We start from the raw sequence: 12,719 nt of genomic DNA on the forward strand, positions 1-12,719 counted from the left end.
ATCTTATCCATGAGATTATCTATTATGCTTGCTCATTCATTTATATCCTTTATATCCAACTTTATTCTTATTGCTCTATCCCATCACTATCCTATCTAGTTGACCCCTTGGTCTTGATCACATTAAATAAAGCATGGTTCTCATAGGGCTCTTACTATGGCTACATTTTTAGACTACATGCTTCATGCTATCTCACTTATTATATTCCATTACTTATCCCATATGTTATCTTAGTTAGTGACTTCCATTTCTTATCCTATATTTTATCTTGCTCATTACTTCCATTGCTATCCAAAACCTTATTCATTTGGCTATCTTTCCCTAGCTTGGCTACTCTTGAGGATACAATCCTTGAGGATCACTTTCACTCACTTCATATTCCTTATCTATCCATCTCTGTCTATCCACTAGCTTCCTACTCCATATTATACACCTTGCTAGACATTGGGAGAAAATGATGTGATCTTGCTTGAGAACTAGTAATCTCTAAATCATTCTAAAAAATTCAAAATTTTCATATATGATGCTGAAAAGATCCTAAAACTCAAAAATATGTCCTAAAAGAATGATCTTAGTGAAAAACTAGCAATAGGTGCTTTGATGTATCACCAAACAAATAATAAATATCAAAAATATATAAAAAATTTGAAAAATGTCTCAAAAAAACTACCAAGTGGTGAAAATTTGGAAACAAGCACTGCTTGAGACCCTTGCACCTATGTCTATCAATCTCAATCACCCACTTCACAACACATCTCCTAGCTTGGGATTTTTTCTTGTCCTTGTCTTGGGGGCATAGCTGCTTAGCCTATTTGAGGTCTCCTTGTGCATTAGGGTTTCTTTGGAAACTCACAAAATAGTGTTTCTCAATACTGCTCCCCCAACTTGACATCAAGTGTTTCTCAACGCTTTTCAGATAGTTTACCTATAGTCTCTAATGTTGTGATATTTCTCACTATCATATTCATGTCTTGAAGAGATGGCCAAGTGACTCACACACACACACTTAAACACTTAAATGACTAAACTATACTAATCTTTATTTGCTTTCTATGATGTCTATGTTGATTTCTTTGCTATATGTTGCCTCCCTAATAGTCTTTCAAGGATGTCATTGACTAAAAGAGTGGGGGCATGGGGAATGTTTTCTTGATTTTTTCTTGTGGGTATACTTTGTTAGTGTAAAGTGTTTCACGTGTTCATGCTTGTCCTACTTAACACTTTGGCTTATGAACATATCATCCTTGATAGTTGTTTTAAAAGATTGCACTCAAGGGTTATCTTGGCACTTATGCCTTGACATAATTGTAATCTTTCTATACTAAACTTGTGGAATCTAACTACATAGTCACCTTGACCTATATGTCTTTGATGCATAGGTTGGATTCCCTCATACCTATTTGATATAGACCATATTCATATCCTCGTAGTTTATGCTAGTGATGATTGTATGATCTTTCAATGTCCCTAATAAGGCTCGATGATAAAAGCTAAGACCTCCTTATGTAACCCTTGCAATTGCACCTTTTCATACTAGCTTCCATTCTAGGGTTCATTCTAGCTTAGCTTTGCATTTTGCATGTTGAGAAAGCTCTCTTCTTTATCTTTCATGGATGTGTCAAATAACTATGTTCATCCTTTTCTTACCTCTTCTCGATCTTATCTCTTCTTTTCTACTTTACCATCTCATCTATGCTTTTGACCTATCTTTCTAATCTTGACATCTTGGATCCATTTTTGGGATTGAAATCCAAATTTGGGTTCATCTTGATAGTCAAAATTTATTCCTTCTTCTATGTAGTTAGCTGACCTATTGAGGTTTAATCTTTGAATCTTGTTGGGGAAATCATCATTTCTTCATTTCTTCATTGTTTCTACTCTCTTCCACTTTTTTCTTTTATTTCTATTTCATCTCATTTTATCTTTCTTCTTTCTTTGACCTAATTCTTATGCTTTATATTTATTGGTCAAAGTTAGTCAAACTAGGGCATATATTCATTGTTTGGTGGTCTCTTATATATCAACATGAACTTTTTTTTTTGTTCTAAATTGATCAAATCTAGCTTATTTATGCATCTCCTCTATCTCATTTTGATTTCAATCCCAAGGGAGCATGAATATTCTATCATTGTTGCAAATTACTTTCTTTTACAACTATATTTTTTCTCTTGATCTATCTTCTTTTCTTGGTGTTAGTACTCTTCTTGAGTTTTGGTATCGTCTCTATCCTAGTGTTCAGAACTATCACTATTAGACTATACATTCAAGACTTGCTATCTCTTTCTGCATTTCATTCTTCATACTTAGATCTCTCTATCTATTGCTACCTACTTAGATTATGTATTATTTGATGTCATGTGTTCCCAGATTGATCACACATTAGTCAAAGAGGGGAAAATGTAATCAACTAAAAATGGTCATCTAGACTATGAGCCCGCTTTCTAGAATTTTTTCATAATTTATCTAATGGTTATTTTTTATCAAATCCTCAAAAATATATTTATTTGATTATAACCTATGGTATGACCACTTTATCTCAAGTTCATATTTAATTAAAAGAACATGTTCCCCTTTTAATTAAATAAAATTCCCCACTCATCTCTTATCGTAAGTGTGAACACATAAAGCATTGTTCCTATTTTAGAAATAAAAGAAAAGGAATTTTTGTCTACACATGAATGCACAATTTCCTATGTGAGAGGAATCTTCTATTTTTAAAATAACTTTAATTCTCTTCCACACGTTTCAAACCCTCTCAAAAGTCAACCATTAATTGTGATTGGTTGAGATGCCTGTGCACATGGATCACTCCCACTTTCAAACTCCACCCTTGATTATATTCATCTTGCCTCTTAATCTCTAGTGTCTATTTTTCTTTAAAAGGGAGGGCTCTCTACTCATTCAAAAAATCTTAGTCTCTCATGCCATTGTTATGATGTAGGTTTTCTTGGTGATTTTGGAGACTTGGAGCATTCTTGCATTTTAGCATTTTTGTATTTTAGCTTGGCTCTCATTCTACTTATATTATGAAATATTTGTTAGCTTAGTTTCCTTTACACTTTAGTTTAGTTCTCTTTGTTATCTTGCATTTCATTTAGAATAGCTTGCATTTGCATTGTCTTTCATTCTAGATTCTTGGATGATAATAGTCTTGCTCCCATCTTTGAATCTCTCGTTCTATGGTGCACCTTGCAAGGGTTGCATAGTTTGGTTCATTTGAGAGCCACCATCTCATAGCCTTTGCATTTCATAGATAGAGAGCTATAATCTGGCTCTTGGGACTCCCTTTTCCATGGGTTCTCTCAAGAATAATGTTTTATAGAAGTGTGCCACCTTTTTTACACATAATGCTTATAGAATCTTGTTTCTAACTTATTTCCCATCATTTATTTCAATTTAATATGGGATATTTCTTTATTTTCTATGAATAAAAGATTGAATTATCCTCCCAATGTATTTATTCTTTCTTGATTAAGTATTAAATCTAATATTATGACATTCCAAAAATGGACATTTTTTATTACATGCATTTTTGCTCGAGGTTTTGCTTCTTTTAGATTTAGGAAATTATTTTTTGGGTGGATCATTTTTACATCTTCCTACCTTCAAATTTTTTTGAAGATTAATATGAATGCTATTACTTTATTCATCCATGTACCAAATTAATTTTTACCAAAATGATTTTTTTTGAATGTTGAATTGTTATAAAATTGAAAGTATGTGAAATAGAAATTAAAGATTGGGTTAATAAAATACCATAAAATCTATGAGTATACAAGGCTATACCCAAAAATGATTAGCTACACTCATTTTAGCTAATGTGAAAGAAAGAAATAGTTATAGTAGTTGAATTTTACCTTTTGTAAATTCAAATGTTTCTTTGTAAATTATTTGTCACCTAAATCCTTACTTGTTAGCATAGTTCATTAGCTTGATAATTTACACAATTTATTAACTAAAATAATGACTTCTAATTGAATGCACTTATCACTAAGAAATCATCTTTCATATGTGTCTATCTCAAGAGCAAACACTAAGATAAACTAGGTGTCCTTACATCTATTCAAGATGGAAATTGGTTAAAACATTAGTGGATCATCACTTTTGATATTATAAACCAAGAGGATCAAAGGAATCTTTATTTGGACAAGGTAAACCAAACTGCATTCTCCAAGAATGACCAAAGAATGAAATAAACTTACATTAAGAAAATATCACATTTTAGGGAAAGCTATGTTGATGGTATGTAAGAAAGAAAAAGAAAAATCACAAATCGGGAAAACCTCCACCAAATAAAACTGTCAACAAGACTTACACTATTAGAAAAACAAAAATATATCTAACCAATGACCAGTGAGGTTATCTAGAAGGCACCACTAGATGAAGAATAGTTCATGTGAAAAGTCTTTTTAGAATACATTACATTGATGAAAGTAATTGGCATAATAGTAACTATTAGAAAATATCATTTTGGCTCTTCTCAATACCCAATGGAATTATCAAAGAAGATTATGTCAATATGATATACTTAAGGATATTGTTAGAAGGTGATCAAGAAATAATATACCAAGTGAACATAAAAAAGTATTAGGATAAGTCACATAAATGAATCTATTGGAAAAACTAAGATTATTACCAAAACTCATTTGACTCACCCCAATCTGTGATATGATTATCATAATATATGAAAATATAGCACTCATCAATGCATCTTATACTATTGATAATGGATTTTGAGCAATCAAGGAAACTTCCATTGAAGAAAATCATCAACAAGACTTACACAATCAATAAAATTTAATTTAATCTTACTAATGATGATGTTATTTGGAAGAAACCACCTAATGAAGAATAGATCATGTGAAAAGTTACTTTGGTAAAGGTTTCACTAATGAAGTTCATTAGCATAGCACTGACTATCAACAAATATCATTTTTGGTTATTCCTAATTCCTAATAGAATTATCAAAGAAACTTATGTCGATATGATATACTTAAGGATGTTATGAGAAGGTAATTAGGAAAGTATCTATCGAGTGAATAGAATGAACTATTAGGATAAGCTACATTGATGCATCTATCAACAAAGGTAAGACTATCACCGTAACTCATTTCAACTCACCTCGATCCCTAATAAACCTATTATAATATCTTATGGAGATATAGTACTCATCAACATAGTTTATTGTTGATCCAATAACAATTTAGTATACTAAGAGGGGAATTGAATCAATATACTCTAGTAGCTTCAAATTTTCTTCTTTTACCATTCTTCACACTATTTTATGGGTTATTAGTGGCTATAACTTAATTGGTTAAGAATAAGGAAAAAAGAAAAAGACAATCATAATACTATTATTTATCTCATGGAAACCCAACAAGGGTAAAAACTATAGTGTGTAAGTTGATCCTCACAAATTTTTCACTCTCCTAAAGTGTGCCTGATCAAGAGCTTATCTATGTTAAAATGTTACAAGGGCATTGCTATGTATCACCTTATTAATGGTTTTGAATAATTCTTGTGAAATTACTTCCCTATTAGGATAAGTCTAGTTAAAGGACTTTAAAACATAAGTTAACATGTCACCTATTAGGGTATTTAGTACAAAGAATCCATTAGGGTCCACCCTCGATGGGATTTGTTTTTGTAGAGAATAGTAAAAAATAGAGGGATTGTCTAATGGAATACATACTATAGTTATCTTGAATATAGATCCATTTATTACTCCTTACACTAATCTACAACTATGCTCTATCCTCCACCATCTTTGCAACTTCAAACATGATAACTTACATGGTTGGAATTCCCCACTCTTCCACACATTCTCACTTGTATTTTTTGGGTTCACTAGATTCTTCTCAACACACTAGCTCCTCCACTCTATTCATTACTTTTCTCTATCACACTTTCCCACTTCAAGATTAGACTTAGTTTGGCTCTCTATCTAATCAATTGTCAATCTAGCTTTTTACCTCGAGACAATATTCACTTATAAAATCTCTTTTTTTTCTACTTTGAAACCCTAATCTATGAATTCAAAATTTGAATTCTCAAGCCTACTCCTACCTTGACTTCATGTTGTTTTTATTCACTTCTCTTATTAGATGTAGCATATTCGTGCAAAAGTCACATATGTTTCCTATGACCTCAATGGCTTGCATTACTAGAAAGAATTCAAATTCAAATTCTTTTGACTATTCCTTGATATGAAATCTCCATCACCATTAAGTGAAATGATGAATGCACTTCTACCTACTTCATGAAGTGGGAGTCACGAATCTCCTACTACATGCTTTCCCTTGTTGACTTAGTCAATCCACCATGCATGACCACCAGTCTTTATAAGTCACTTGCATACCTAAAATCCTTCTTCACATTCTTACTTCACTTAGCTTGACTCTATCTAGGTGGTTATCCTATTTCAACACTTCTATTAGGATTGTCCTTCATCTTTCTTTGATCACCCCCTTAAACTAGAGTCACACATATAAGTCTAATGTGCTTCACCATTCATATCTCTATACTGGTCATAGTTCCTTTTTCACCTTGACATCAATGGAAATGTGGTCATAGTTGGATGTATGGGTTACACCACTAATTAGTCCTTAGGCTTAGGGATAGTTATGCCAACCATCTCCTAATTTGGAATTGATGGAAAAGCCTCAACACTTTTAGCACTTTGACCCTTTCTAGCAACATAATTTACCTTTTTCTTTTTTTCTTCTCTCAAAATATCCCCCTAAGATGATGCATCCACATACTTTGACCATTCTAAGGTCATTTTGTGGGTTCACATTGTTCTACATGACTTCATTCCTTTTCCATTCTCTTCTTTTAATTTCTTCCCTTTTTCTTACTTTCTCTAAGTCTCTTCTTGCTTCCCCTTTGTTGCACTTTTTGTGCTTCTTAACTTCTCTTTTACTTTTCTTCTTTTCTAATCAACTTCCCCCACTTTTACAATAATGCCACAGGCCTACAATTCATCTCATGACTTCTCCCTCAATGGATTAGTCCCTATTTCTCATCAATCCATAGTTTTATTTGACCACTTGTGGAACAAGGATTAATTATTGCCTTGTTATCTTTCTTCAAGCTTGATAGGGGTAATACCCATAAATTCTCCCTTAGATACTCAAACGTATCCTTTTGAAGAGGTTTTTTGAGTATGTTATCCAATTTATCCTTGGTTGGCATGTATTCCAACCTTACCTCTTTCACTTTCTCTTTTAGAAAATGATATTTTATTGATATGTGCTTTGTCTTCAAGTGCATCACCAGTTTTATTGATATGTTGACTTCTCTTGTGTTATTATAGTTGATAAACACTAGTTCTTTCAACTTATTTATAATTCTTTCAAGTAGTTATTTTATCCAAACAAATTGAGAGCAATACAATATTACAACTACATATTCTACTTTTGTTGTAGAGTAGGATATGTAACTTAGCTTCTTGTTGGTCCAAGGGACTAGTCTTCCTTTAAGAAAAAATACACCACTGGTCATTCTCTTTCTTTCATCTATGTTCCTTTCCCAGTTAGCATCAATAAAAATACTAACCTCAAATTTTCCCTTACAAGGATACATAGGTCATACTCTTCAATGCATTTTAGATATCTAAATATTCTTTGCACAACTATCACATGTGATTCTTTTGGTTTGGATGATAATCAAGACATTATACCAACCACCATTGCAATATACAATCTAATGTGCATAACATACTATAATTTACCAATCATATATCAGTAAAGCACACCATTCACTTCTAAGATCTCATGATCTTCCTTTGATAGTTTAGAATTGGCCTCTATTGGGGTTCATTTTGGTTTGACTTTCTCCACACCAAATGCTTTTAGAATATCTTTCAAATACTTTATTTTACTTATGAATATTCATCCTTTAAATTGGACACTTGAAGTCCAATGAATTTTTTTATCTCGCCCATCATAGACATTTCAAATTCTTTCTTCATTACTTCAACAAATTCTATTCCCATCTTATCACCCCCTCCAAAGATGTCATCCACAAATATCTTAGCAATAAAAAAACTACTTTATGTATCTTTCTTTAGATATATTATGTTATTTTCACTTTTTCTCTCAAAGCCAACTTATATCAAGAATGTGTGTCTTCTTTCATATCATGTTTTGGGTACCTATTTCAATCCATACATGACCCTCTTCAACTCATCCACTTGATTTTTACCTTCTTCATTATAAAATCCTTTCTAGTTGTACACTGTGCACTTCCACTTCTAAAACTCCATTCAAAAATGTGTATTTTACATCCATCTAGTATACTTTGAAGTTTGTGTAAGCCACAAAGACTAGGAATATCCTAACTCCTTCCAATCTGCCCACTAGTGCAAATGTATCTCCATAATCTATGCCTTCTTATTTACATCATTTGCAAACAATCTTGGCCTTGTTTATGACCACTTCTCAATCCTCATTCATATTGTTTCTAAACACCCACTTTGTGTCAATTAATTCTTTTCTTTTGTCTAGGTCACTGAGGTCCATGTATCATTCTTTATTATTTGATCAATCTCTTCCTCTGTGATCTTTGTCTAGTCTACATCCTTGATTGCTTCCCTTGTATATTTGGGCATCATATTTGAGGGTAGACATATTGTGTCTCTCACCTTTATCCTTGTCATCACTCTCATGTCTTTATCTCCAATGGTGTAATCAATTGAGTGGTGTCTTCTTACAAACTTTTCTAGCACTAGTTCTCCTTTGGGTGCATCCGCTATTTTTTCATGAAGTTGAGCTACTTATACTTGTGCTAGTATAACTTCTTGTACATCCACACATCCACTAGTACTCTTTCCACTACATCATTTATTGGAATATATTCAAACTATTTGCAGTCTTTTCTTTCTTTCTTTCTTTCTTCTACATTCTTCTCAAAGAACTTATCAACCTTAACATTGGCATATTTCACAATATTGTTAGTCTAGAAGTTTAGACATCGATAAGCTTTTCTTTTGGTAGAGTACCGTAGAAAGATACCCTCATCACTCTTTGGTGAAAAATTTCCTTGGTGTATAGATATGTGCTCACATATTTTCTTCAATAGATCTATTAATTTTTTTCCTAAAAAAATTAGTGTTCTAGCATAATCTATGATTGTTGTGTTCCCTCTTTCAGCAACACTATTTTGTTGCAATGTCCTAGGAGGTAAAATGTGTCTTCTAATTCCATGCTCTTGATAGTTTCTCTCAAACTATTTTGAGATTAACACATTTCCATAATCTAATCTCAATAATTTCAATGCTTTATATGTCTCTCTCTCTCTCTCTCCACCTTTTCTATGTAGGCTTTGAACATGTAGAAGGCTTCTAACTTTTCCTTCAAATAGATTGCCCACAAAATTTTGGAAAAATTCATCAATAAACAATATAAAGTATATGCCACCAGATAGACTCTTCATTCTCATGGGGCCACACAAGTTAATATGAACTAGATCTAAAACTTGTTCAAAAGTAAATAACTTGCTAAAGAAACCAGAGTTGTCCAACTTTCCTAGTTGACAATCTTTAAACATAACATTTTCACATTTTTTAATAGGAGGCATAGCTCTAACACAATTTTTCCTTCCTACCTTAATAATGCTTTCAAAATTTACATTATATAACCTTCTATGCCACAACCAACTATTATCATTCCTAGCTACCAAGAATTTATTTTCAAAAGTATTGAGGTGGAAAAGGTTACCCTAGATTTGTTCTCCTATAGCTAAAATTTTACCTATCTTGTCAAATATTTTATATGACCTTTTAATAAATTCAAAGCTATATGTTTTATCCATTACCTGAGCTATACTCGGTTGGTTATATTTTAGACCTTCCATTGAATATACATCTTCAAAATTAATGGACTCATTCAAGGCTACAATACCCTTACCTATTACTGCACATGATGATTTGTTGCCAAACTTCACCATTCCTCCATCATAGGCCTCCACCTCATGGAACTTTCTTGTATCACTAGTCATTTGGTGAGAGAAATCACTATCAATTATCTAGCTCTTATAGATACTAGTGTTGGTTATCAAGGCTCTTTCCACCCTTTCTTCTATGATAGAAACAAAGGATAATTCATCCTCATCCTTGTCGTCATCAATTATTTTATCATCACTCACATTATCCTTTCTAATGTAGAATCCCTTCTTCTCCTTCCCTTTTTAGTTTTCCCATTTTTTCTTGGTCTCCTTCTTAATATTCTCTAGACATCTGGTAGCATAATGTCCTCTCTTCTTGCAATTAAAGAATTTTAATAGAAGCTTAACTTTGTAGTTCCCTTTTCCTCTAACTACTCTCTTTGCGAATAGAGCCTTAGATCTTCTTGTTTAAATTATTTAGAGTAGAGACTATCTATTTCTCTCATGTATCTAGATGTCCTTGTCTCCTCCTTTCCTCTTTGGGTTTTAGCCAATGCAACTAAGGCTTTGACTACATTTTTCATAGTTGCTTAGTTCAAATGTACTAAGTTTACATGTTAAGGCATCAAGAGACATGTCCATTTTCTCTATTGTTCTCAATTCCTAAGTGGGTGATATCCTTATGGTATATTTAGGTAGAAAGGTTCTCAATATATTTCTTACACATTCATCTTCTTGTAGTGTGCCTCCAGCTATTCTAATGGCTAGCATCATATATTTCACCTATTTTCCATAAGTATCAATGCCCTCTACTTCATGCATCCTCATGTCATCACATTTTCCTCTTAGGATTTCATCTTTATCCTTATATATATTCTTGTCACCACCATATATTATTCAAAGATTTTCCCACATATCATAGATGGTGTCGACCTCTTCAACAAATTTGTATTCAACATAAGATAGGGTGTTGGCTAGAGCATCCATTGTAGCTATATGAATCATTTTTTCCTTTTCTTGACCTTGGTTGGGAGGAGAAATAGGTTCCACATATTTGACCTCTACAATGGGTCTTGTAAGCATCACTAGGAGTTACCAAATACAAGTGCATCTTTCTACATTGTGAGCTATAGTTTTCCCTAGAAAACTTTGGTACTTTTGTTTTAAACATCTTGATCTTTTTCCTTGAGCTATTAAACTCCTTATCTCAAATGACCTAGGTTGTGACACCAATTCTTGGTCCAATCACAAGTTAGTGTATTGAGAAGGGGTGAATCAACATACTTTTGTAGTTTCAAATTTTCTTCTTTTACTACTCCTCACAATAGTCTACAAGTTATGACTAGCTACAACTTAACTGGTTAAGATTAAGAAGAAAAAAAAATAAGAAAGAAAACCATATAAACGCATAAAACAATATCTATCTAATGGAAACCTAGATAGGTTAAAAACCATGGTGTGTGCATTTATGCTCACAAAGTTTGTACTCTCATGAAATACATCTAGTCAAGAGCTTATCTTCGTTAAAAGATTATGAGGGCACTACTAGATGCCACCCAATTAAGGGATTTGAATAAGACCCATGAAAGTATTTCTCTAGTAGGAGAAACTTGGTTAAAGTAATTTACAACACAAGTTAATGTGTCACCTTATTAGGGTCCACCCTCCACAAGATTTTCTATTACATAGATATTAGTAAATAATATAGGAATGATCTGACGTAGGAGCATCCAGAGGTATAAGGGCAATCCTGTGTCACCCAAAAAAAAATACTTAGACTTAGTTTTTATTTCATGTGTTTTCATTTTTGGACACCCATTTGGGTCAAATAAAGGTTCCAACTCTCACAGTTCCACAATCAGTGTGCTAGAAAATCTCAAAAAAATAGGAGTATGTAATTGGGCCATCATTTTGGTAAACTAGAAAGTGTGAATTGGCCAAATTAATGTAATTGTGATTTACAGCATTTCAAAAAAAAGAATCAGGTCAAAAGGCCCCATGGTTTGAAAGTTATTGCAGTTTTTCAGGTTTTGGAGGACTCCTAAGAGTGCTTCAAAGTCAGGTTAGGGGCATTAAATGACCTTGAAAAGGGCTGAAAAATGGGGGATGAGAAAAGCTATCCATAGTGCTATAGAGCGCTTCGAGAGCTTTCTAGAAATGTAAATGGTTCGTCAATCGGAGCTACGGTTCAAAAGTTATGCCTCCCAGAAGTTCGGTTACTGTTTCTAGATTCTTCTAGATTTGCACCAACTTCTAACACAGCTTTTGGAGCCTTCTATTTGGTTGGTGGATGCCTACTAGCACTTTCTAGAATGTACTCCTAGTCCTTAACCCTCTGGGGTCTATTTAAGGAGATTCCTGGCATTGTAAAATGCAGTTCGGGGTGGAGTTTGAGAGGAGGTACTGAAAGGAGAAATTATCTCCACATTTATGCTATTGTAAGCCCTTAGGGCATGTTTTGAAGTTTATTTTCTCTGTACTGAATGTACTAGCTTATTTTTCAGTTAATACAATTTCCCTTTTTCTATTGTGTCCATTCTGTTCTTGGGTTGTGTCTCCATCAAGTGGTATCAGAGCTGGTTTTCCTGAGTGTGTAGACAGAGCGCCGACTGTGAGGCAGTTTGCACCAGGACTGTGTGGTTGTGGATTTGAGTTAAGAAGATGCCTCCATGAAAAGAGCATGGTGGAAGGGCTAGAGCTATTAATCTTGAGAAGGTTAGAGCCCTCCAAAGGCAGGTACACACATTGCAGGAGGAGCTCCGTTGAGGAACAATTGTGGCCGTAGGTGATGAAAGTGAAGATGACAACGAAGAAGATGAAGTTGGACCAGAAGG

Source organism: Cupressus sempervirens, chromosome 7, assembly GCF_028749045.1.
Source record: "Cupressus sempervirens isolate cs-2001-9-10 chromosome 7, ASM2874904v1, whole genome shotgun sequence".
NCBI classification, from domain to species: Eukaryota; Viridiplantae; Streptophyta; class Pinopsida; order Cupressales; family Cupressaceae; genus Cupressus; species Cupressus sempervirens.